Source organism: Mesoplodon mirus, assembly GCF_964341445.2.
Source record: "Mesoplodon mirus genome assembly, chromosome: 14".
Classification (NCBI taxonomy): domain Eukaryota; kingdom Metazoa; phylum Chordata; class Mammalia; order Artiodactyla; family Ziphiidae; genus Mesoplodon; species Mesoplodon mirus.
The window spans coordinates 43703305-43729023 of NC_138990.1; the positions used below are offsets into that span (position 1 = coordinate 43703305).

At 37.6% G+C, this 25719-nt stretch overlaps 1 protein-coding gene across 10 annotated transcripts in view; it reads left to right on the top strand.

Annotated features, from left to right (window-relative positions):
- The window catches only part of NCOA1 (nuclear receptor coactivator 1), a 265050-nt gene that overhangs the window by 53865 nt on the left and 185466 nt on the right, over positions 1-25719 (top strand). For 8 of the 10 annotated variants that reach the window (XM_082642225.1, XM_082642230.1, XM_082642220.1 and 5 more), the window contains exon 2: positions 10879-11005. The gene's annotated coding sequence lies outside the window, so the exon portion shown is untranslated. Of the gene's footprint in view, positions 1-10878; positions 11015-25719 lie in introns of all 10 variants that reach the window. The other 2 variants (XM_082642226.1, XM_082642227.1) reach the window with 1 other exon arrangement.

The window sequence follows — 25719 nt, forward strand, 5'->3', positions numbered from 1 at the left end:
TCCAAAAACTTTGCCCATTGTTTTTACTGGACTGTTTATTTTCTTCTTATTATACTGAAGATTTCTTTTATATTCCGGAAACAAGTTATCAGATATTTGTCTTCCAGATATTTTCTCCAAGTTTGTGGCTTGTCTTTACATTTTCATAACACTGTCTATGGAAGAACAGAAGTTTGAAATTTTAAGTGCAATATCTCAATTTTTTCTTTTATGGTCCATGCTTTTTGTTTCATATCTAAAAACTGCCTAACTCAGGTGTTGGCAAACTATAGCTGATTCAGCCCACTGCTTGTTTTTGTAAATAAAGTTTCATTGGAACATAGCTATGCCTGTTTGTTTCCATGTTCTCTATAGCTGCTTTCATGTTATAGGACAGAGTTAAGTCTTTGCAGCAGAGATGATGTAGCCCATAAAGCCTAAAATATTTACTGTCTGACCATTTACAGAAAAAGTTTGCCAACCTCTGGGCTAACCTAACATCCCCCAAATTTTCTCCTATGTTTTCCTTTAGAAATTTTATAGTTTTGTATTTTAAAATATTTAAGTTTATTAATTTTTAAAAAATATTTGTTTATCTTGGCTGCACCGGGTCTTAGTTGTGGCATGTGGGATCTTTTAGTTGCAGCATGCAGGATCTTTAGTTGTGGCATGCGGACTCTTAGTTGCGGCATGCACGTAGGATCTAGTTTCCCGACCAGGGATCGAACCGGGCCCACTGCATTGGGAGCTCAAAGTCTTACCCACTGGCCCACCAGAGAAGCCTCTAGGTCTATTAATTTTTATCTAAGATGTGAGGTGTGGGTTAAGGTTCTTTTTTTCCCCCCGTATGGATTGTCATTTGTTCTAGCACTAGTTGTTATAAAGACAGTTCTTTTTCCATTGAATTACTGTGGTACTTTTGTTGAAAATAAAATCAATTGACCATAACAGATACATTTCTGGACTGTCTCTTCTGTTCCATTGATGTGTGTGTTTATCCTTATACCAGAATTATCATGTCTTGATGACTATAGCTCTATAGGAAGTATTGAGGGACTTCCGTGGCAGTCCAGTGGTTAAGACTCTGTGCTCCCGCTGCAGGGGGCATGGGTTCAATGCCTGGTGGGGGAACAAAGATCCAGCATAAAGCATGGCGCAGCCAAAAACAAAAAAAAAAATTGCAGGTCAAAAATAAAAAGATCTTCATTTAAAAAAAAAAGGAAAGTATTGAAATCAGGTAGTATAAAATTTCCAGCGTTCTTTTTTTTTAGAATTATTTTTAGTATTATAGGTTCTGTGCATTTCCATATAAATTTTAGAATCAGCTAACCAGTTTTTATTTTAAAAATCCTTGTAGGATTTTTTCTTTTTATTTATTTATTTTTGGCTGCGTTGTGTCTTTGTTGCTGCGTGGGCTTTCTCTAGTTGTGGCTTCTTTGTGGTGCATGGGCTTCTCACTGCGGTGGCTTCTCTTGTTATGGAGCACGGGCTCTAGGCGCAGGGGCTTCAGTAGTTGTGGCACGCAGGCTCAGTCGTTGTGGCTCGTGGGCTCTAGAGCACAGGCTCAGTAGTTGTGATGCACGGGCTTAGTTGTTCCGCGGCATGTGGGATCTTCCCGGACCAGGGCTCGAACCCTGCATTGGCAGGCGGATTCTTATCCACTGGGCCACCAGGGAAGTCCCGCCTGGTGGGATTTTAACTGTGATTTATGTTAAATCTATACACTAATTTGAGGAGAATTGATATATTAACACTGATTAATCTGATCTTTGAAAACAGTATACTTCCATTTATTGAGGTCTTTGATTTCTCACTTGGTGTTTTGTATTTTTGAGCACAGGAATTTTTCATTTATTTTGTTATATTTATCCTGTATCTTTCTTTTTTGATGCTAATGTAATTGCTACTGTTTTGTCAATTTATTTCTAATTATTAATTGCTGCCATATAGAAATACAGTTGAATTTTGTACGTTGACTTTGTATCCTGCAATTTTGCCAAATTCAAAGCAAATTTAGTTTCAGTAGTAGATTCTTTGGGATTTTCTATATAGACAGTCCTGTCACTTGTGGACAAAAGACAGTTTTGTTTCTTTTTGTTTTTTTTTTTCATCTCTAGGCTTTTATTTCATTTTCTTGCATTGTACTGACAGTACAGTGCATTGTTGAATAGGAGCGGTGAGAACAGATGTTCTTGCCTTGTTCCTGATCTTAGATGGAAAGCAATTAGTCTTTCATGATTATGTATGATATTAGCTTTAGATTTGTTGTAAATTCATGTCTTAGGCTGAGGACGTTCCCTTCTGTTCCTAGTTTTTTGAGTTTTGAATCATGAATGGTTGTGGGTTTTTCCTGAATTTCTTTTGCATCTGTGAAGATGATTGCTTATATTTTAGTCTATTGATATGTTGAATTACATTGATGGATTTTTTTTCATATTGAACTAATATTGCATTCCTGGGATAAATGCTATTTGGTCATGATATATATTCCTTTTTGTATATTGCTAGATTCATTTTTCTAATATTTGGTTAAGATATTTTGTGTCTATGTTCATGAAAGGATATTGGTCTGTAATTTATTTTTCTTACAGTTTTTTTGGTCTGACTTTTACATCAGAGTTATGCTGTCCTCCTAAGATGAATTGGAAAGTGTTTTCATTTATTTCTGGAAAATTTATGTATTACTGTTATGATTTCTTCCTTAGATGTTGGTGGAATTTACCAAGGAAGCCATTTGTCATGGAACTTTCTTCGTGGGAAGATTTTAAATTATGAATTAAATTTTCTTAATATATTAAGAGCTGTTGTTTTTTAATTTCTTGAGTGAACTTGGTAGTTTGTATTCAGACTTCCAAGGACTTGGTACGTTTCATCAAAGTTGTAGAATTTATTGCCATAAAGTAGCTCATAATATTCTCGTATTATCCTTTTAATATCTGTACAATTTCTAGTGCTGTCCTCTTTTCATTCTTGGTATAGTTAATTTGTGACCTCCCTCTCTCTCTCTCTCTAGCCAGAAGTTTATTCAGCGCTATTGAAATTCTCAAAGAACTACATTTCAGTTTCATCAATTTTCTCTATTGCTTTTTGTTTTTAGTTTCATTTCTTCCTTCTAATTCCTTTGTGTTTAATTTGCTCTTCTTTTTCTACTTAAGGTGGAGGCTGAGATTATTGATGCAAGACTTTTGTTTTCTAATATAAGCAGTTTATGTTTTATGCTGTAAGTTTTTCTAAGAACTGCTTTAGTGGTATCCCACAAATTTTGATATGTTCCACTTTACTTTTAATTCAATTAAAAGTGTTTTTTAATTTCTCTTTTTAATCTTTGAGTTATTTAGAATTGTGTTGTTTAATTTCCAACCTTTGATAATTCTTTATCTTTCCGTTACTGATTCTAACTTAATTCTGTTTTGGTCAGAGAAAATGCATTATTTAATTTAAATTTTTTAAAATATTTTGAGTTTTGTTTTATGGCCCAGAATATGGTCTTTCTTGGTGAATGTTCCATGTACCCTTGAAAATAATGCATTTTCTGTTCTTGTTGTGTAAAATGTTCTATAAATATCCAATTAGGTCAAGTCAGTTAATAGTATTTTCAGGTTTTCTATAGCTTAGTGATTTTCTGTTTTCTTGTTCTGTTGATTAATAACAGAGGAGTATTAATGTCTACAACTGTAATTGTGGATTTGTCTAATCTCCTTACAGTTTTGTCATGAATTGATCCTTTTTCGTTAAGTAGTATCCCTCTTTATCACTGGTGATGTTCCTTATTCTGAGGTCTGCTTTTTCAGATATTAATACAGCCATGCTGTCTTTCCTTTCCCTCCTTTTACTTTTAACCTATGTTTTTGTATATAAAGTAAGTGTCTCGTGGATAGCATACGACTGGATTTTGTTTGTAAAATTTGATCTGATAATCTCCTCCTTTTAATTGGGTGTTTAGATAATTTCTATTTAATATAATCATTGAAAGTTTGGATTTAAACCTACCATCTTGCTAGTTGTTTTCTAATTTTGAATCTTTTTTGTTTATTTTTTTCACGTTCTATTGAATTAATCATTTTTCATAATTTCATTTTATCTAACTCTTGGCTTATTCTGTGTATTTATACACACACACATATTTTTGCAGTTGCTCTAGGTCATGGTTGCTTAGCCTTGGCACTGTTCGTATTTTTGGTTGCATAATTCTTTGTTGTTGGGTCATGGAGGGAATACCTCTGTCCATTGCAGGATTTTTAGCATCCCTGGTCTCTATCTACTAGATGACAGTAGCACCCATTCCCCACCACCAGTTGTGACGACCAAAAAACTTTCTAGACTTTGCTACATGTCTCTGAGGGGGCAGAATTGTTCCTGGTTGAGAACCCCTACTCTACGGTTTATTTTATTTTATTTATTTATTTATTTATTTATTTATGGCTGCATTGGGTCTTCTTTGCTGCACACAGGCTTACCTCTCTCTGGTTGTGGTGAGCGGGGGCTACTCTTCATTGTGGTGCGCAGGCTTCTCATTGTGGTGGCTTCTCTTGTTGGGAGCATGGGCTCTAGGTACGCGGACTTCAGTAGTTGTGGCACACGGGCTCAATAGTTGTGGCGCATGGGCTTAGTTGTTCCGCGGTATGTGGGATCTTCCCAGACCAGGGCTCAAACCTGTGTCTCCTGCATTAGCAGGCGGATTCTTAACCACTGCGCCACCAGGGAAGCCCCTACTCTGTGGTTTAAAATATATATCTTTAACTTATAATAGTTTTTTTCACATTTTTTAAAATCACATTTTTTCTTTAAATGATATTATACTACTTCATGTGTCATGTAATACCTTATATACAGCATACTTCAACAACTGTCTACCTTCCATCTTTATACTATGTTGTCATAAATTTTATTTCTATGTATGTTATTAACCCTACATTATCATTTTTTGCTTTAGTTTGTGTTTAACCTTCTAAAATCAATAAAATATGAAAAAAATAGTCTTTTATTTTTACCTTCTCTTTCTAATGCTCTTCATTTCTTTTTTGTAGATCCAAATTTTCACCTGGGAATTTTCACTGCTGCCTAAAGAACATCTTTTAAGATTTCTGGTGTCTGCAGGCAGTGAATTCTCTCATTTTATTTGTCAAAAAATTCCTTCTTTCGTCCTTCAGTTTTCAAAAATATTTTTGCTGGTTATAGAATTCTATGTTCAGCTCTTTTTCCTTTCAGTACCTGAAAGGTATTATTTTCAATATTGTCTTTGGCTTGTATAATTTTCTGAAGATAAGGAAATTTTAATCTTTGTTATTTGTATGTAGTCTTTCTTTTTTCTCTGTTTTAGAGATTTTTATCTTTGTTTTTCTACAGTTTGACTATAATATACTCGTGTATGTTTGTTTGTGTGTGTGTGTTTTGGTATTTATCATGATTGGGGTTCTCTGGGATTTTTTGCTCTCTAGTTTGTTGTCTTAGATTCATTTGGGAAAATTCTTGGCCATTATCTTTTCATGTATTTCTTCTATCTTATTATTTTTGTTTTCTTCTCCTGGGGCTCCAATTAAATGGATGTTATACATTTTGATATAGTTCCACAGCTCTTGGATGCCCTGAACTGTATTTTTTCTTCAGTTTTTTAAAACTGTGGTTTCCTTTTGTATTATTTCTATTGTCCTGTCTTTAAGTCCACGGAGTCTTTCCTAATCTGTGTCCAGGCTGCTGTTGAGGCTGCCAAAGAAATTTTTCTTCTCTAATGTAAACAAAGTTTATTTTGTTGTTTCTAGCTTTTCTATTTTACTTTTTTAAAGTTTCCATGTCACTGCTGAAAATTTCTATCTTTTTATGCATGTTATCCATCTTTTCTACCAGATCATTTAACATAGTTATTTTAGAATGTTTGATAATTTCAATTAATGAATCAGTCCTGATTCTGTTGATTACTTTATCTCTTGACAAATGGTTATTTCTTCTTGCTTTTGTGGATGCTTCATAATTTGTGATTTAATGCTCATCATCATGTACACAAGAATAGGAGAGACAAGTGATCCTCTTCTCTCAGGCTGTTTTTGTCAGAGGTTGAGTCAATCTAATCTTGAAATGAGGTGGGTTTGGATTTTGTGGCCATTATTACCTTCAGTGTACCACAGGCTTCACATTTCTCCATTTGGCTGCTGTTGCCTTGTGTTGAGTGTGGCATGTGGTACTACAGGATTTTTCTGTGATCCTGTATCACCCTCATCTTTCAATAGTCTTTGCACATCTGTTTGCAGAGGGATTTCGTGTTATTGTTTTTCTCCCAGTGATAGATTATTGTTGCTTGTTACCCAGTGCTATGCTTGTGGGACAGGGCAGAGTTCTGTTCTGTTCTGGTGCAGACTCAATCCTTGTCAGGTCCTATACATTCCTGGGTATCAATGGTAGGACTTTCTTAGCTTTCCTGCTTTCTCTTCCCTGTGGTGGTCAAACACTGTCATACATTTGTGGTTGGTCTTGGGCAGGAATATCCTTTCCCTCCCTTGTAGTAGTACATCTCTGTTGGTATTGGTGCAGAATCCTTTGCCCAAGACTTTTTCCTCTCCCCCTCCCCCACAGTGGCAGAGGGTTTTTTTTTTTTTTTTTTTTTTTTCTTTTTGCGGTATGCGGGCCTCTCACTGTTGTGGCCTCTCCCGTTGCGGAGCACAGGCTCTGGACGCGCAGGCCCAGCGGCCATGGCTCACGGGCCCAGCCGCTCCGCGGCATATGGGATCCTCCCAGACCGGGGCACGAACCCGTATCCCCTGCATCGGCAGGCGGACTCTCAACCACTGCGCCACCAGGGAGGCCCCAGAGGGGGGTTTTTTTACCTCTACTTTCTCATAGCATCAGTGTATCTTTGCCTGTGTCTGGGAGCTTAAGAGTGTTTTCTCCCCATCTGGGAGAGGTATTTTGCTTCTGTTCTCCTCTGAAGCAGTGGACTTTTGCCTGGACCCTGGGGTGAGAGGGTTTTCTGTCCTTCCCCCAGTGGCTCTAGGCTTTTGCTTTGTGTTGGGGACAGGTTGGGGAAGCAGGCAGAGCTTCAGGCCTGTACTCATCACCTTGTACACACTTGCCTCAGTGATGAAGGGCTTTCTCTGGTTTGCTGTCCTACCTCTAATCTTTCTTGTGAGAATCTGGTTGAGGCATGTAGAAAAACTTGCAATTGAGTGTAAACTCTCCTTGTGTCTGGGGTTCTCAACCATTCCTAACTGACATAGTAGTTCATACTTGGTCTTTAAGAATTTGTTAAACTCTTAACTGATTTTTTTTTCTTACATACATGTATGGAGGCCACTTCTTCTGATGACCTGCCAAAGGTAAAACAGTTTGTGTGTATAGCCTCTCCCTGGAGGAGTTTGTCCCTCTTTGGTATTAAATTACTTGGTTGCCTTCTGACTTCAATTCTTTATTAGATTCAAGAGAAGTTTTGATTTTATAAATCTGGCTTTTTCTCACTAGGGTGGGAAAACATTCTTTTGTGGCTTTCTGCATTCTAGGTGGAAGTGGAACTACTTAGAGTTCTTGACAGGGTTTGCTATTTCAAACTGCTGCTTATTCGGATCCCTCTTGAATGTTTTCTCTTGCCTTCATTTGCCTCTTGAGCACTTTGTCATTTAGGATTGAACCCAAGGGACTACTTCCTCCATGAAGCTTTTCCCGATCCCACCAAGTAGAATAGAACATCTCTTGAATTGTACAACTGCTTTGCTTCCTGTACAGCTGTATTTCATTTTTGCAGACCCATTGAAACCTTCATTGAGGTTGAGCAGCTTTCAGAATTCGAGACCTCTCAACCTGAGAACTGTCCTTCTACTTTCAAAGTTTATGACTGTTATGGTTGATAGATTTTAGGTAGGATCATAAAGTAAACTTGAGATAAAAGATAAAGAAATATACAAGAGAACTTACATTTATTAATATAATAAAAATTTGTGAAATCATACCACATAGTTTCCTGTGTACAGTTATTGCTCTTGAACTAAATTATTTTCAGAAATAAGACTTAAATTTGTAGAATCTAATTTCTTAGAACTATGGGCTTGGTTACACAAGCTAGTATATATTCACACAATGAAATATCATGGAGTTTTAAAAAACAGTGATAAAACATATCCTAACATGGAAAATCTGTAGGATATAATGAGTGAAAAAAAATAAGGTACAAAACTGAATATTTTGTGTAAGAAGGCAGGAAGAATAAGATTATATTTGCAGTTAAGTGTATTTGCATAAAGAATCACTAGAAGGATATACATACAACAAACTAATAAAAGTGGTGACCTGTAGTAAGCAAGGACAACGCGAGCTGCATGTGGATGATATATAAGTGAGACTTCTCAAACATGTTATGTTCCTTTTTACATCATTTTGATTTTTTTTTCATTTTGATTTTTTTTGATTCATGTGAATGTAGTATATATTAAGAAAAGTTAAAGTTAATAAACATTATGTGAATGTTAAAAGATAACAGGAAGATTTGAAAAATACTTTAGAGCTGATAAAATATGTTGGCCTATGAAATAAAAATTGTGTGTGAGATACCTTTATTTTACATAAAGCAGATTTTACAGATGAAAAGGTAAATACAAAGCATGGAGAATTGCAAAGATCAAGGTTTTATGAATCTTGCTCTAGATGAATAAATATATAGAAAGGCTGGTTTTCTAGCATGCTTAGAAAGGTTTTGGGTCTAGACCCAATGTGGATGATCCCTCAAAGCAGAAAGGAGCATTGTGTTTAGGCAGCAACTATAACAGAAACACAGAGTGCTGAGAGTGGACTGGGGAACCATTTCTTACTCATGAAACTACTGGGCATATCCTTGGAAACTGATAAAATGTATCTAACTATTGTCAGGAAGAACAGGAGATGAGAATACCAAAGAATATTCTTATTACAAATTATAAAGAAACAATAATCACATTACGTAAATAGATTATAGCCCAGAAATCAACCTTGTTGTAGACAAATGAAATGTATAAGAAGAAATTTATAAATCAACGGGTGGTTTACTTAATTACTTAATGTTGTTAGGAAAACTGGCAATTTGGAATACAGGTCAGTTCAGAGTTAAATCTCTTTCCCTACATCATTTGGAATGAAGTATTCAAATAATTTAGCCCACAGAAAAGTGAAAATCAGAGTATTTATCTGTTATCATTGAAGGGGAAGAAATTTCTAAGCAAAGAAATAAAAGAAGTGAAAAATGCACTGATGGGTAAATCTGGCCACGTGAAAAGAAAAACTTTTGTATTGAAAGCCAGCGATAGACAGAAAATGTTAAAAGTAGATGAAAGAAATAGTATTTTCACAATATAAGTGGTTAAGGAAAACATAAAACTCCTTTCCCATTCTACCCAGGTGGGGCTGGAAGAGGGAGAGTTGCACATTTGGGAACAAAGGCAGTGTGCGTTACGGGAGAAGGATCTGATTAATGACATAGATAGCATTCAGTGTCTAACTAAATTTGAAGACCTTAATATTATAGCAGGATCAGTCCATGTGGTTGTGTGTTTTTTCTCTAGCAGGTGACTGAATTGACCCAGGATTAGGAATTTGAGAGTGGTGAAGTGGAAGAAAGAAAGTAACGTACTTGGTGGACTGATAGCTTGGGTGACAACCAAGATTTTGAGATTGGTGATAACACACAACTGGAAAGATGAGTGTAGGTAGAGTGCATCTAAGGGATTGAGTCTGGACCCCGGTTAGAAAAGATAGAGTGGAATATTGAACGACAAAGTCAAGAAGAGGGTAGGACAGCCAGATGGCATGACCCTGAGGGAGGGAATGGGACTGCTTGTGAGTGAGGGTCTGGAAATGTTACTGTGGACAAGGTTGATTCCTATGGCTTTAGTCTTCACTCTAGAGGGTTCTTTTCAAGAGCCAGATTTAGCCCAGTGGTTGAAAGTAGTGTTCAGTGATAAGGTTGAGGATGTAGAGGTCTTTTGTTTTACTGTGTAAAAGGGGTTTCCAGAGGTCCCTGTGGAAAAGGTTGGAAGGAAGGGCGGCCGTAGGGGAACGCATGCGGTGACCGAGACAGCAAAGAGGACACTGTGGGCATGAGAACAAGAGAAAAGGTAGTCACAGTGGTTTATGTTTTGAATAAAGCCCGAAGGTGACAGGGGTGGGAGCCACAGGTAGAAGTAACTAGCAGGATTCCTGAATTGACCTGTGGTGTAATGATTGTCTCTGGAGCCTGATCCACTGTGTCTTTGTAATCTAAAGGGAATATTAGTGGAAAGCTTAACTCTGGCTGGTAAAACCTAAAGCAATTAGGCTTTAAATAACAAAAGCCAGTAGGGCTCGCCTTTCTTAAGCATCCTCTGATGTCTGCACAGTCCCACTGTTTGGAGTTAGCTTTGAGGCAGAATGGGAAGATACAGCACTACCATTAATTTAGGAAAGTCCACAATTTGTCACGTCCTACTGCCAAGGACCCGGGAATGAATGACAGCCATCATATTGGGTGCTTCTTTATCATAGAGGTATCTTCTGCTGGAAATCCTGTTTCCTCCTACTGTTCCATTTTACCTGAAACTGGGTGCTGGGGCCACTGCTGCTGGGGTGACTTCAGCAACTCTGATGAGTGAGTCAGTAGCTTAGGTCTCTTGCCTCCTTGAATTAACCAATGCAAAGCCCAATTTGCTGCATACCTCCTTTGGGGATCTGAACCTTTTTAAAGCTGGTAACTAATTACTGCTTATTAGCTTTATTTGTTTACTTATTTAACCTTTATTCTTTCATTTCAGTTTTTAAAATCTGTGGTAGGGACAAGAATGGGAATTAGAATTTCTTGAACAACGAAAGCATCGTATAAGAATCTTTGTATGCTTACAGGGAAACAATGATGTGTCACAGTATCTAAAATCTAATGTTTTCAGTAGAACAAATGTCTCTTTTCTCCTTTAGATCGAATGGAATGTGACTGGAACCGACTCTGATGATAAAAATCAAGGACCATCAGGCAAGATCAGGGAGTAAGAATTTTTGCTTCCAAATGAAGACACCGACATTTAGAACTTCTACTTATTCTAAGGTATTCGAGGTACAGTTTTACTTTAATTTGACTCCTTGGCAGTCATTTTATAATGCTGATTTCTACCTATATAGATTTCATAAGTTTAAAAGTTTTTATGTTAGAATGGTTAGCTTTTGGGGAAGAGGCCACCCCCCCCCCCCACACACACGTTCCTCCAAATCTGAGAAGAGATTCAGATTTTAAAGGGAGGTCATCCTTATAATTAGGAAAGCATGTCAATTATAAGAAATATAATGGACTTCCCTGATGGCGCAGTGGTTAAGAATCCGCCTGCCAGTGCAGGGGACATGGGTTCAAGCCCCGGTCCAGGAAGATCCCACATGCCGCAGAGCAACTAAGCCCGTGAGCCACAACTACTGAGCCTGCGCTTTAGAGCCCGCCAGCCACAGCTATGAGCCCGCGTGCCACAACTACTGAAGCCCACGTGCCTAGAGCCCATGCTCCGCAACAAGAGAAGCCACTGCAATGAGAAGCCCATGTGCTGCAACTAGAGAAAGCTGCGCACAGCAAGAACCAAAGCAGCCAAAACTAAATAAAGTAAATAAATTTATTTTAAAAAAAAGAAGAAACACAAATGTAAGAAAATATATCAAAATGTTCATTAAAAAAAAAGAAATACACTGAGTGCAGATTTACACTCAGTATAGAAGAACTGGAATAAATAAATGTCAATTTAATAATTATTTTATTTACGTCATGACCCTCTGAGATGAGCAATTGAATTCAGCACTCCTACCAAGTGTGCTTACATGATACAAGAGATCTTAGTGATTGTCCTTTAGTTTGATTTGGAAACCTCTCTTTCCTGTTTTCCTAAACTTACTGTTAAGAGTTTTCTATTCACCAAGAAATGTCACTTATACTCCCGGTAGACTGTTTCTATAGGACCTCGGCGATCTGACGGGTTAGTTTTACTTAGATCAGAAAAACCAGGCATGTAATTAAAGTGTCAGATGATACTTCCAAATCATTGGGTGGCTGTCCACTTTAAAGACTATATAAGACAATTGAAAACAATCAAAGGAAACATAGTATCAACAGAAAACATAGTGGTCTCTATTTTTCTAAAATATATATAAATTTCAAAGAGGGTACAGTTAGTTTGGTGTTTATTTAACAACAAAATAATTTTGTGTTAATTGTATTTTTCCAAATAGGCAGAAAGTATGGAAAGATAATTATTTTTAGGGACAGTCAGAGTTGGTTGGTTCTCTGTATACATTATAAAGGTTTGTAAATTAATTTTGCTAGATTATAGAGAAGATGAAAATCTGAGAAAAATGTATCACTTATTACTTGGATTTTAAATTTCATTTTATTCTGTTTCAGAAGAAGAATATGTAAAACAGTAAATTCTAAAATATAAGAATCCATATTGGAAAACCTAAGACTGCTTCAGTTAAAATAAATGGATTACTTTCTAGAAGGCGGTGGTATAATTGAGCAGTTTTTGCCAAAGAAAAGTTACCTCGAATCAAATAGCAGATGAAAAAGAGGTTGTTTTGATGAGAAGTTTTAAAACTTCTCTGGCAGCTAGCAGGTGTATTGTAGTTTTCAAAGATTTTTTGGTGTCATTTTGAATCAAATGATAATGATATTAAATATATAATTTGACTTATTACCAGAATCATTTCCCTTTTTAAAAAATTTGGATGTATTTTATTTATTTTTTGGCTGTGTCAGGTCTTAGTGGCAGCACATGGGATCTTTTGTTGCAGCGTGCAGGCTCTTAGTTGTGGTGCGTGGGCTCCAGAGCTCATGGGCTGTGTAGTTGCAGCACATGGGCTCTCTAGTTGTGGCACGCGGGCTTAGTTGCCCCGTTGCATGTGGGATCTTAGTTCCCTGGCATCCCCTGCAGTGCAAGACGGATTCTTAACCACTAGACAACTAGGGAAGTCCCTCACTTATTTTTTAAAGCTATCTTTCCTTCTTACTTTCATTTAACAACATTAGTTGAATGTTCAGGCTTTGCAAAGAATAAGTCTAAATATGTGGAAGGATATAAATTATTCTATAACTTCATTATGAATGAAGTTGAAGACATCTTTCACTCAGAATGTTTACTCTGGGGCTAGGGAGGCTAAATACTCTCATCTGAAAACCATTTAAAAGCAATTATGAGGACTTCCCTGGTAGTGCAGTAGTTAAGAATATGTCTGCCAGTGCAGGGGACACGGGTTCGAGCCCTGGTCCAGGAAGATCCCACATGCCGCAGAGCAACTAAGCCCTTGCGCCACAACTACTGAAGTCCGCGCACCTAGAGCCCATGCTCCGCAACAAGAGGAGCCACCGCAATGAGAAGCCCGCGCACCACAATGAAGAGTAGCCCCCGCTCGCTGCAACTAGAGAAAGCCCATGCGCAGCAATGAAGACCCAATGAAGCCAAAAATAAAATAGAAATAAATAAATTAATTAAAAAGAAAAAAATTATGAAATGAGCACATAAAATCATAGTTTAGTATTCCTTTCTAAGTAATATAGTTAAGTTCTGTATTCAGATGTCAACAAAAAGAGAGTAGGAAATTCTGATCAATTGAATTTGGTGACTAATTGGTTGTGGTTGTTACCCATTTATGGTTCTACTTGTGAAAGTGCCATATAACCAAATTAGGTTGCTTAAATCCTTAAATTAGGGATTTCTAATTCATCCATTTCTTATATTGCCCCGCGCATTTGCAAAGTAATATTTGTCATTTTCCCTTTCAAAAATGAAGTAAAAATTTCACAAACTTGTGCTCAGAAGTTTTATATAATACATTTTGACAATATTTTCTTTCTTTTTTTTTGACAATATTTTCTTAAAAATTTTTGAGAGGATTTTAAGATTTTGAGATAGTGGGATTTTGTTTTTTTGGGAAGGGGGATTAAAACAAAACAAAATCAGTACATGAGTTAAGGCCCTAGAACATTTGTAAGGTGATGTCTTGGATTATAGTTTACATTAAATTAAAATAGTACCTTTGGGCTTCCCTGGTGGCGCAGTGGTTAAGAGTCCGCCTGCCGATGCAGGGGAAACGGGTTCGTGCCCCGGTCTGGGAGGATCCCACATGCCGCGGAGCGGCTGGGCCCGTGAGCCATGGCCATTGGGCCTGTGCGTCCGGAGCCTGTGCTCCGCAACGGGAGAGGCCACAATAGTGGGAGGCCCACATACCGCAAAAAAAAAAAAAAAAAATAGTACCTTTTAAATATATTTTGTTTGGACTCACAAAAGCATTTAAAAACATTTCAACGAGGTATAATTGAGGGAATAGGTATTCCCTTGCCACCATGATTTTCTCTGTGGTGTGATGGAGAGAGCACAAGCTTTGGCTCTTCTACTTTCAAGCTACCCTGAGGAACTGAATTAATATTTGTCTTAGTTTCCTTTTCTCTAATAGTTACTTTTTAGACTTTTGATGAAAAATGAAACAAGTGTATAAAATTATAGATGCTTTTCAGTGTTAGATTAATGCACATTTTTGCTAAAGATAGAGAAGACCACACTACTGAAGTATCATTCACAGTTATCCTTCTTCTAGCAAAAAACAGGTCAACTCACACTACTACTGAGAAGCTTGTCAAACCAGTTTCAAACTTAACGACAAATATTATGCTTGGAGAGAAAGTAAAATGAGCTTTTGGCAAAAATCCCTTATCAAAGGCATACCATCTGGAAAAGCAATTACTGTCATGTGCATGCTAGCAGAAGTTTTTGTTTTTCAGTTGGATACAAGCACTGATGCGCTGAGGACATACCAGCACTTCATAGAGATGTGTTACTGTTTAATCACTGAGAAACCCGTACGAACAGAAGAGTTGTTGGTTGATATTGTGTCTTCTTGTTGTTGTTGTTGCCGGTGGTCGGTTGGTGTTTTTAAGCCATTGTTGTCTGGAAAAGTCGCATTGGTTCCTCTGATCAAAACCCAACAACTTTAGCTGTAGGAGAGGGTGCACTTGGTCTGTGAATAAAAGAAATTGCACTAAGATATAAGTTTATATCCTGCTTTTTTCCAGAGAGAAAAATTGGCATTTAGTAATGTGATTTCTGGTTGTGATTTAATGTTGAAAACAACCAGTAAAAATTGTGGATGTAAGCAATTTTTGGCCACTAACACCGTGTCTTTTTAGGATTTGGGGAAGAAATGGTCAGCAAATATAGGATCCTGCTTTTCCACAGCGATCTTTGCTAGCTGTGTAGGGTGACAGGGCTTTAATGTTTGTTAATTTGTTTTTTAGTAAAATAAGAAGAATGTTTCTTTACCACTGATAATGCCATTTCTATGATTTCAAGGAGGCATAAACTTACATTTACTTTTTCAAATAGTCAGAACTTATAACTTCATATTCACAGTATCATGAGTTTCAGTGTTAAGGATGAGGTATAAGAATTTTATAAAAGTCTGAATTATGATACAAAATAATTCTTATCTAAGAGTTTGACCATTTCCCCACACTTGATGATTTTATTGGGTTATCAGAGAAAACACAACCAGTGAATTTTTATTGTACATGTTTAAAAACCACATCTAAATTTTGAAATAGAACATGAAGAAATACTTTCCAGAGCCAAAATGCCGGCAGAGAATATATTAGGAATCTTGTTGCTCCGGTCTCTCAAATGGAAGCATTTAACATCCAGTTTTGAGTGGGATATGCTCTTTTTTGGACATTGAATGGAATGCTGAAAGTAGACTTGAGAAGGAACTATTTCTATAATTTCTGGGTCCGTGTTCAATCATAATATCCAGAATGTATTCAATATAACACAGTTGATTTATAATTAAGAATTAGGCACTTTTAGTTTAGTAGAAATAAAGAATAAGAAAGGAGCTAGTTGAAATGGAAAGCAGCTTATGGCTAAAGCTGGTTTCAGAGCTGGGGCCTTGAACATCTTGCAAGGAAGTTATCATAGCGGGTGGCAAAACAACGAGGGTGCTTAATTGAATGGGCTCTGGCTGGCTAAAGATGAGACAGTTTGAACATTAGTAAGTATAACTGCAATATATAATCAGTCACATCCAATATGTTTAAACTGATGAGTTCATGATGATACTTTTTTTTTTTTTTTTTTTTTTTTTTTTTGCGATACGCGGGCCTCTCACTGTTGTGGCCTCTCCCGTTGCGGAGCACAGGCTCCGGACGCGCAGGCTCAGCGGCCATGGCTCACGGGCCCAGCCGCTCCGCGGCATGTGGGATCCTCCCAGACCGGGGCACGAACCCGCGTCCCCTGCATCGGCAGGCGGACTCTCAACCACTGTGCCACCAGGGAAGCCCCATGATGATACTTTAAAGAACTCATTCATTTTCTTTGGCGTATGCTAAGAAACCAACTATACCTGAATGTGACCAGTAGTTGAGGAGAGGAAGTTTCTTTTCTCAGATGTATTCTAGTTACTAGTATTCTATTTACAGTTAAGGGCTGATAAATAGAACATTACCATTTCATAATGAATTCCAGGACGTAAGCAAAGATCATCAGTGGCTGCTAACATCACAGGAGGAGAGACAGTCGGACATTAGGTTTCTCTTAATGAAAGTTCACAATCCTTTCTGTGAAGTATCATTGCCAAAAAAATTGAATTTGAATCTAAATCTGATCAAGCCTGTAGCTCCAATTACCAATTTACAGGAAACACAGAAGACAGGGAAACAAGTGAAATGATACCGTGGAGATGCCGTCAGCAGAATCTAGACTATGGGGAAGTCTTTGGGACACGCAACTTGGTTTTTTTTAACAAATAAATTGTGAGGAACAAAAAAAGAGAAAAGAAGGTAGAAAACTGAAATTAATAGCAATGTTTGGACTTTATTTGGGTCCAGATTTTAATAAATAAATATTTATAAAATAATCGGAAATTTGAACACTGGATATTTTATATTAAAAAATTATTGTTAATTTTTAGGTGTGATAGATAACAGCATGTAGTTATATTGAAAAAGAGTCATTATCTTTTAGAGATACATATTGAAATGTTGATGGATGCAAGGATTTGTCTGGATCTGCTTTATTATCAGGAATAGAGGGAAGGCTGTGGCTGGGGATGAATCAAGATTGGCCATGAGTTGATCTTTGTTTAAGCTAGGAACTTGTGGTGTTGGAGGGTGGGGTGGTGGTGGTGTAATTCTTGATATTATTCTCTAAGCTTTTTTGAAAATTTTCATAAGAAAAAGGTCCAGAAATTTACATTTTCTCTTTGTTGGCTTATAAGAATACAATTGAACTATGTGTATTTAGCAACCTGCCGAATTTTTATTTCTAATAATTTCTTGAGTCTTTTGGGATATATATATATATACAAAACCATATTGTTCACAAATGACAGTTTTACTATATAGTGCTTACTGTTTACCAGGCTCTATTTTAAGCACCTATGCGTATTAACCCATTAGGTCCTTGAAAGAGCTCCAGTGAAATAGACATTAACTTGCCCAATGTTGCGTAGCTGGTATGTGGCGGAGCTGGGATTTGAATCCAGGCATTCTAGCCCTAGAGTCTGTGCTTCTCTGGTTTTTATATCTCCTTATAAGTTTTATTTTTAACCCCTCCACTCTAATCCTTGTACCTTTTATTTCTTTTGTTTGTTTTAGTGTAGTGGCTAGAATTTAAACATTTAAATACCAGTTTTCATTTGTAATTTTGATTTTGGAAGTTGTCTTAATATTTAGTGAATCCAGAGTCCAGTCAAATTTACTCCTTTATAAATACAAGGTACTCACCAAGAAACTAAGAATTGACTTAGTATGAAGCTAGAAGCCAAAGAATAAAGTGTATCGCTATTTAAAGTTGCCAAGACATGGAAGCAACCTACATGTCTATCTAGAGAGGAATGGATAGAGAAGGTGTGGTACATATATACATTGGACTACCACTCAGCCATAAAAAAGAATGAAATAATGCCATTTGCAGCAACAGGGATGCATCTAGAGATCATCACACTAAGTGAAGTAAGTCAGACAAAGACAAATATGATATCACTTATATGTGGAATCTAAAAAAAAAAAGGATACAAATGAACTTATTTACAAAACAGAAATAGACTCACAGACATAGAAAACAATCTTATGGTTACCAAAGGGGAAAGGTGGGGTGGGGGATGAATTAGGAGTTTGGGATTAACAGATGCACACTACTGTATATAAAATATATGTATTTTATATTCAGAATACATATTTTATATATATGTATATATATATCTGAATCACTTTGCTGTACCCCTGAAACTAATACAACTTTGTAAATCAATTATACTTCAATTAAAAAAAATAGAATAAAGTGTATAGTAACAGCTTCTAGTTTTTTTTTTTCAAAATTAGATTTATCTCCTGATCTGCAAGCAGCCTATTCCTGGTCCGTTTGACTTTGAGTTACTTGTTGATTCCATTGGTCCTATTTGCTGAATTTCTCTTTGACTCTTTGATCTTCTTCCCCCGACCCCCACACCTGTCATACAATTACTTCTCATTTGACTTTACATGGGTTCCATGAGATAAAATCAGGGGAAGCACTTAGCACACTGTCTAGCACATAACATATATCTAGTAAACATGCCTTTTGGTTTAAGAGAAAGCTACTTCACAGTTTTGTTTAAAAATTGTTCTTATTTCGGGCTTCCCTGGTGGTGCAGTGGTTGAGAGTCTGCCTGCCGATGCAGGGGACACGGGTTCGTGCCCCGGTCCGGGAAGATCCCACATGCCGCGGAGCGGCTGGGCCCATGAGCCATGGCCGCTGAGCCTGCGCGTCCGGAGCCTGTGCTCCGCAACGGGAGAGGCCACAACAGTGAGAGGCCCGCGTACCGCAAAAAAAAAAAAAAATGTTCTTATTTCTTTAATCAATTTTTTAAATGGGGAGAGGCGAATATGGCTTAGTTACTTTAAGAAGCCCGAGGCCGGGGACATGGGGGAAACACTGATGATAATGTGCTGTGGTGGTTTAATGAGTATTTTTGTGTTCTCTGTAAGGCACTTGCTTATAATAGTCTCTCAGTTTGAGAAAGATTACTGAGAGAGTTGGATGCCAAAATAATACTTCTCTACTAGGGAGTGAGGTAGGAACAATTTAGGGGAAAATGTAACTTGTCCCAACTCCATGGGATATTTACATTTCTCTTTGGCCAGCAGCAAAATACATTATGATGTTGTAAGATAGCTAAGCTTCATGAAAGGAGGCATATAGGCTTCAGTAAGGAGGACAGTTTTTGGTTTCACCCTCAAGAGAAAGAGGTGGGTCATAATTACAGGTAACCTTTTCCTGGAGTTTGTGGAAGGTGACCATCTGAAAACTCGGTGTAGCTAGTTGAAAGTTGTGCTGTTTTTCTGTCCTTCGCTGCCTTCCTCCCTCCATCCCAAGTGCTTGTTATTTTGTATAGCAATAAACTGGAACAGCCTTTTCACATATCTTTAATGGTATTTTTGGAAATTATATTAAACTATTTGGAAACTGAAGGTTGTAGAGGCACAAGAATTTTTTTCATTTTCCAAATGACAGAATATAATTATTCAATATAATTATTGAATGGCACAGCTATTGAAATTGACTGTTTTGCTTTTATGGACTAGTTTATTGGTAAGAAATAAAACATATTTTTTGAAGAATAAAATAAATGTGTGTGGTGGAAACTCATTCTTCTATCTGATCATGAAAGCTTTGAGTGGAAAGATGAAATACTCTCCAAACTACACCTGGATGCTATGGAAACCAAAAGGTGATATGCAAGATTAAGCACAGTTGAGAGGTACTCAGTTTAACATCTGTCATCAGTTGGTTGGTAAAGGCCTTGAGCCATTTATTGTTCTGAAGATGATCTTAAATGAGGAGGCATAGCTAAAGTGGTCAGTTACAGAGTATGGGATCAGTGAATTTAAGAGAAAAGAAAGCTGATAGGAGAAAACAAAAATATAATAATAATAATAGCTAATATTTAGTGTTTACTATGCAGCAGGCAATGTGATAGACACTTAAATATATATTTTCAGGTACTACCCCAGTAACCCTGTGAAGTGTAAACTGTTATTACATATATACGTATGCAAATAAAAAACTCTGCATAGCAAAATAAAACACCAAAAAAATTTTTTTTTGTAGGAGGAAAATGAATCTTAATAAGGTGTACTTTGAAATTAACTTGCGGGAGAGCCAGGATTCCTCCATCTCTTCATCTTGGAGTGAAACCAAAAGCTTGAGTTCAGAAACTGATTTTTAATCAGAATTGAAAAGGAAAGCGAATTCTAGTTTAAACAAGCTGCAAAAGCGTAGATTTGGGAAAACCAGGGATTTAGGGATTTTGCTAGTTCAGTATAATTTTATGATATGATAGGGCTCCTGAAAAGTTATTGTAGTCACTAATTATTAGTTGGAGTATAGTGTCTCATACAAGAAAAGTCATAGCTCTAACATGCTAGTCAAATCATGTTTTACTGTTTTATGGAAGGAGGGATGCCTTATTGGTTTTGAAATGGTGTTTGATATGGAGTGACTTTCAAGTATTTTTATCACTTTTAACTTCCTTCTTCAATTAAAAATGAACACGGAGGGGCCTCCCTGGTGGCGCAGTGGTTGAGAGTCCGCCTGCCGATGCAGGGGATACGGGTTCGTGCCCCTGTCTGGGAGGATCCCATATGCCGCGGAGCGGCTGGGCCCATGGGCCATGGCCGCTGAGCCTGCGCATCCGGAGCCTGTGCTCCGCAACGGGAGAGGCCACAACAGTGAGAGGCCCGCGTACGGAAAAAAAAAAAAAAAAAAAAAAAAAAAAAAAAAAAAAAGAACACGGAAATGAATTTAAATAGCTATTAATATTTTCGAGAAATTTTGGACATTGCTTAGAATTAGAAATTCCTTACATTATTAAGAAACACTCTGCCTATTACAGGTCTAGCAGTGTAAACTAAAATTAGGTTAGGTGCAAGATTGAGAATTTCTGTCCTTACTCTTCATATATGGATGCATTTCATGCTAGTAAAAATTGAAAGCCTGAAGTATAGTGTAAGACCTGTATTGCTTGTAATGTGGTTTATTTAGTTACTTATAAAGCTTTCATTTAAATTTCAGAGTAAGTATACTTTTCCAGTTGACTGTGCAACATTAAAAAAAAAAATTAGGTTAAGTCACGAAGGAAAACGTCAGCAAACTCCAGAAAAGCTAAAACTAGACATGTCCAATCTCTTACTATAACAGAAGTTTAAAATGCGCTACTCCAACCACTTGGAAAAATCAAACAGAAAATGTTCTTAAATCTTAATGTTCTTAAATCATATTGAATCAACCAGGAGATCAAGTATACAATAACTGATTATATAGCAAACTAAATACAGACTCAGGCAAAGACTGATATTGACCTTAGAAAATTGATTTTTGAAAAAGAAATGTACTCGACCTCAGATTTTAGTAAAACAACAAATAAAACCAACAAAATTAGTGCCTGGGAGAAAGGGAGGATATAAATAAAAGCAGAAACAGATGAACTGAAAACCAAACTGTAGAATTAAAAAAATCTAAGAGCTACTTCTTAAGGTTAAAAAACAAAGTAAATATCTGACTGATTTTATCAAGGAAAAGATAGAAAACCAAAGTAAGAAAGAATAAACAGGACATAAAAGCAGAAAAGAGATTTTTAGAATTATAAGAGAGTTCTATTTAGTAACCATAAGCCAAATTATTTGAAATCTCTCTGAAATGAATTAAATGCCCAAACTACTTTAAGAAGAAGAAAATCTGGGTAACCCAGAAAACTATGGAAGAAAAGTTCGAGGAATTTTCTCAAAAAATTGGTTCTGGGGCCAGATTGTTTTGCCAGTGAGTCTTTTCTAGCTTTCAAGGAACATATAATTCCTATGGTGAGAAATAGTTCTGGAGATTATAAAAAGATGGAAATATGCCCAATTAATGTTATGAATATCTTCACAATGGTTACTTCATGGGAGTGAGATTCTTTCAGGGGATTAGTTTTTTAGTTTCTACTGTAAGCACAGATTTTTCTTGAAATTAAGACAATTGAGGGAAAAAAAAAGCAAACCCAGAAATTAAAACCTTAGACAAAGATGTCTTTTATATCCATTAATATATTTACTAGTGTTACTAGTACTCTTCATTCCTTTGTGTAGATCCACATTTTGATCTGATATTCTTTTCTTTCTGCCTAAGGAACATTTATTTAAAAAGGTGCAGGGGCTTCCTTGGTGGCGCAGTGGTTGAGAGTCCGCCTGCCGATGCAGGGGACGTGGGTTCGTGCCCCGGTCCGGGAGGATCCCACATGCGGCGGAGTGGCCAGGCCCGTGAGCCGTGGCCGCTGAGCCTGCGCATCCGGAGCCTGTGCTCCGCAACGGGAGAGGCCACAACAGTGAGAGGCCCGTGTACTGCAAAAAAAAAAAAAAAAAAAGTTGCATGCCTTATAATGGATTTTTCTCAACCTTTGTCTAAAAACATTTCCATAGTCATTTGGAAATATATTTTAACTGGGTATAGAATTATTTATTTATTTATTTATTTATTTATTTATTTATTTATGCTGAGTTGGGTCTTTGTTGCCGCACGTGGGCTTTCTCTAGTTGCAGTGAGCGGGGGCCACTCTTCGTTGTGGTGCGTGGGCATCTCATTGCAGTGGCTTCTCTTGTTGCGGAGCAGGGGCTCCGGCGGTGTGGGCTCAGTAGTTGTGGCTCTCGGGCTCTAGAGCACAGGCTCAGCAGTTGTGGAGCACGGGCTTAGTTGCCCTGTGGCATGTGGGATCTTCCTGGAATAGGGCTTGAACCCGTGTCCCCTGCATTGGCAGGTGGATTCCTATCCACTGCGCCACTAGGGAAGCCCTGGATATAGAATTTTAAGTTGACTTTTTTTCTTCCAGTACTTAGCAGTGTCACTACACTGACTTCTCATTTGCATAGTTTCCAATGAGAAGTCATTGTTTTTCTGTGCATAATGAGTCTTTTTCCTTACCTCTGTCAACTTTCTTTTTTTTTTTTTTTTTTTTTTTTTTTGCGGTACGCGGGCCTCTCACTGTTGTGGCCTCTCCCGTTGCGGAGCACAGGCTCTGGACGCGCAGGCCCAGCGGCCATGGCTCACGGGCCCAGCCACTCTGCGGCATGTGGGATCTTCCCGGACCGGGGCATGAACCTGTGTCCCCTGCGTCGGCAGGCGGACTCTCAACCACTGCGCCACCAGGGAAGCCCTCCTCTGTCAACTTTTAACGTTTTTTCTTAACCAGTGGTTTTCAACAGTTTGATTATGATATTTCTAAGTGTGGTTTTCTTTGTTTATCTTTCCTGTATTCTGTTGAGCCTCTTTGTTCTGTGGGTTTATGGCTTGAAAAACATTTGCCTATTATTTCTCTACATATTTTTTTCTATCACCTTCTTCCCTCTAGCTTTTAGACCCCAATTGCATGTATATTAGATAGTTTGATATATTGCTACAAATTATTGGTGTTCCCCTTCTTTTCCTTTCTTCCTCCCTCCCTCCCTCCCTTCCTTCCTTCCTCCCTTTCTCCCTTTCTGTGTTTTCTTTTTGTGCTTCATTTTGGATATTTTCTATTGTTGTGTTTTCAAATTAATTGTCCAATCTGCTATTAATCCCATCCAGTGTATTTTTCATTTCAGATCTTGTGTTTTTTATTTCTAGAAATTTCATTTGGGCTTAAAAAAAACCTTGCCCTTCTCACCTTAACATCGCCATGTCTTTCTCTGCCTTCTTGAGCATGTTGAGCATATTTATAGTAGCTCTTTTAATATCTTTGTCTGCTAAGTTCCGTCTGTTAGTTCTGTGTCTGTTTTTATTGATCTGTTAGTCTCTTGGTTGTAGGTCATATTTTCCTTCTAGTTATATGCCTTGTAAATTTTCATTGGATGTCATTGTGAATTTTATGTTGCTGAGCGTTGGATTTTGTTGAATTCCTTTAAATAATGTTGGTCTAAATTTGGCATGCAGTTAAACTTCTTGAAATCACTTTGATGTTTTTTTGAGATTCACTTTGTTTTGAGGAAGCTTTGGTAGGGTGGGTCCCGGGCAGCCTTATTTCCTTGAGCTAATTTAGAGTTGCTACTTTTTGAGGACTTTACTTAATGTTTCATGTATTATTAAAACCGTGTAGCTCAGACTGGACTTGAACACATGCGGCCGGGACTTGAACCTGGCCAAAACTCTGTTTGGGACTCCAACCCACGGTCTTTTAATTAGAGTCACTCACCTGGTGTCTGGACTTACTGAGGCTCAGGTTCTTTATGTCTCAGCGCTGAAGGAATTCCGTGAGAGGCGAAGTGATAGCCAAGAAGTAGATTTATTAATATAGGACGCTTGTAAGAGATGCAAGCGGGCAGGCAAGGGAGCTCTGCCCTGAGGATTAAGTGGGCTGCAATTTTATAGTCAAAGGAAAGGGGGAGGGGAAAAGACTGCGTTCTTCGAGTAGACATGGGGCTTGCTTACATCACTAGTTCCTCCTTCGTATCAGTCAGGAGAGTGTCTGACCCTATGAGGTCAAACTAGGATCATCATAGCACTTATTCAAGTCAGTAGAAGGGCGGTGACATTTTTCTTCCACCTAATGGCCTGGGGCATATCTTGTGCTTTTATTTATGGCTTTATAGTTAAGCAAGCCTGCTTCATTCCACGACGTTCCAATAGCTTTCTTGAGCCATCATTAACTTAACAGTGGTCTCCCAAAGTTTCCTAGGTTTCCCTCTCTATCTATATTCCCTTAGTGGGACTTCTACAACTACCTGTATAACTATCCTATTCTATCCCTATCATTATGAGGTCTTTTCACTCTACTTGGTGGGAATACAAATTATCTCTACCCTTGTATGAGTTTTGGGACTTTTTTGACCTATTTGCTTTTCGTTGGTCCTTTCCCCAACGTTAGGTAGTTTCCTCTCTCAGATGACCTGTCAAAGACCTGAGGGGAGGCCTCTACAGATTTCCAGAGCTCTGTGTCTGCAGGTCCCTTCTCTCTGGTACACTTTAACCAGATTCTGGCTGCTTTGGCTTCCCTGAACATTGTCAGTCTCTCTCCTCAACTCTCTGAGACTGCCAGGCTCTGTTGAAGTCCTCCCTCTCTACCCTGCATCCTGGAAACTGCTTCAAGGGTGTAAAGTGAGGCAGTTGTAGGTCTCACCTAATTTTTTCCCCCTTTTCTCAGGGATCCCACTCCTGCTTTGACTGTTGTCCAATATCTGAAAGCTGTTGTTTATTTTACCCAGTTTTGGTTGTATAACCAGAAGCATTAATCAGATGCCTGTTACTCCATCATGGCTGTTTGTAGAAGTACTCGATTATCTTTTCCTTCTTTTCTGTGGGTTAAGATGTGGACCTACATAAAAGAAGCCAAGAAATCATTTGGCTTGTTCTCAGTGTTTCAGGTGTTAGGCTTAACTGTAACTGAGGCAGAGGAGTCCCTAGTTGCCTGTGGTCCAAACCCTTTGATAATAATAAACAGGCAGTTTTGCCTGGTACATCCCTTCTCACTTTCATTCTCTGGAACCTACTGCAGTGGTAGGGTGGTTGATCAAGAATTATGGTATTCTGAATCTTGGTTAGGTACTACACAGTTTTAATACATTCTTAATACTCTTACTTTCAACTGAATTAAGACCTATTTTTACTTACTTTTTCTCAGCTATTTCAATTTGCTATTACCTTTAATTTTATCAGGGTTTTTTTGGCTGTGTTATTTGCTAGTTAGTTATCTATCTGGTTGTCATTCTTCACTGGGTTGTATTTACTTCATCATGTGTTTTTCTGCATCACGGTA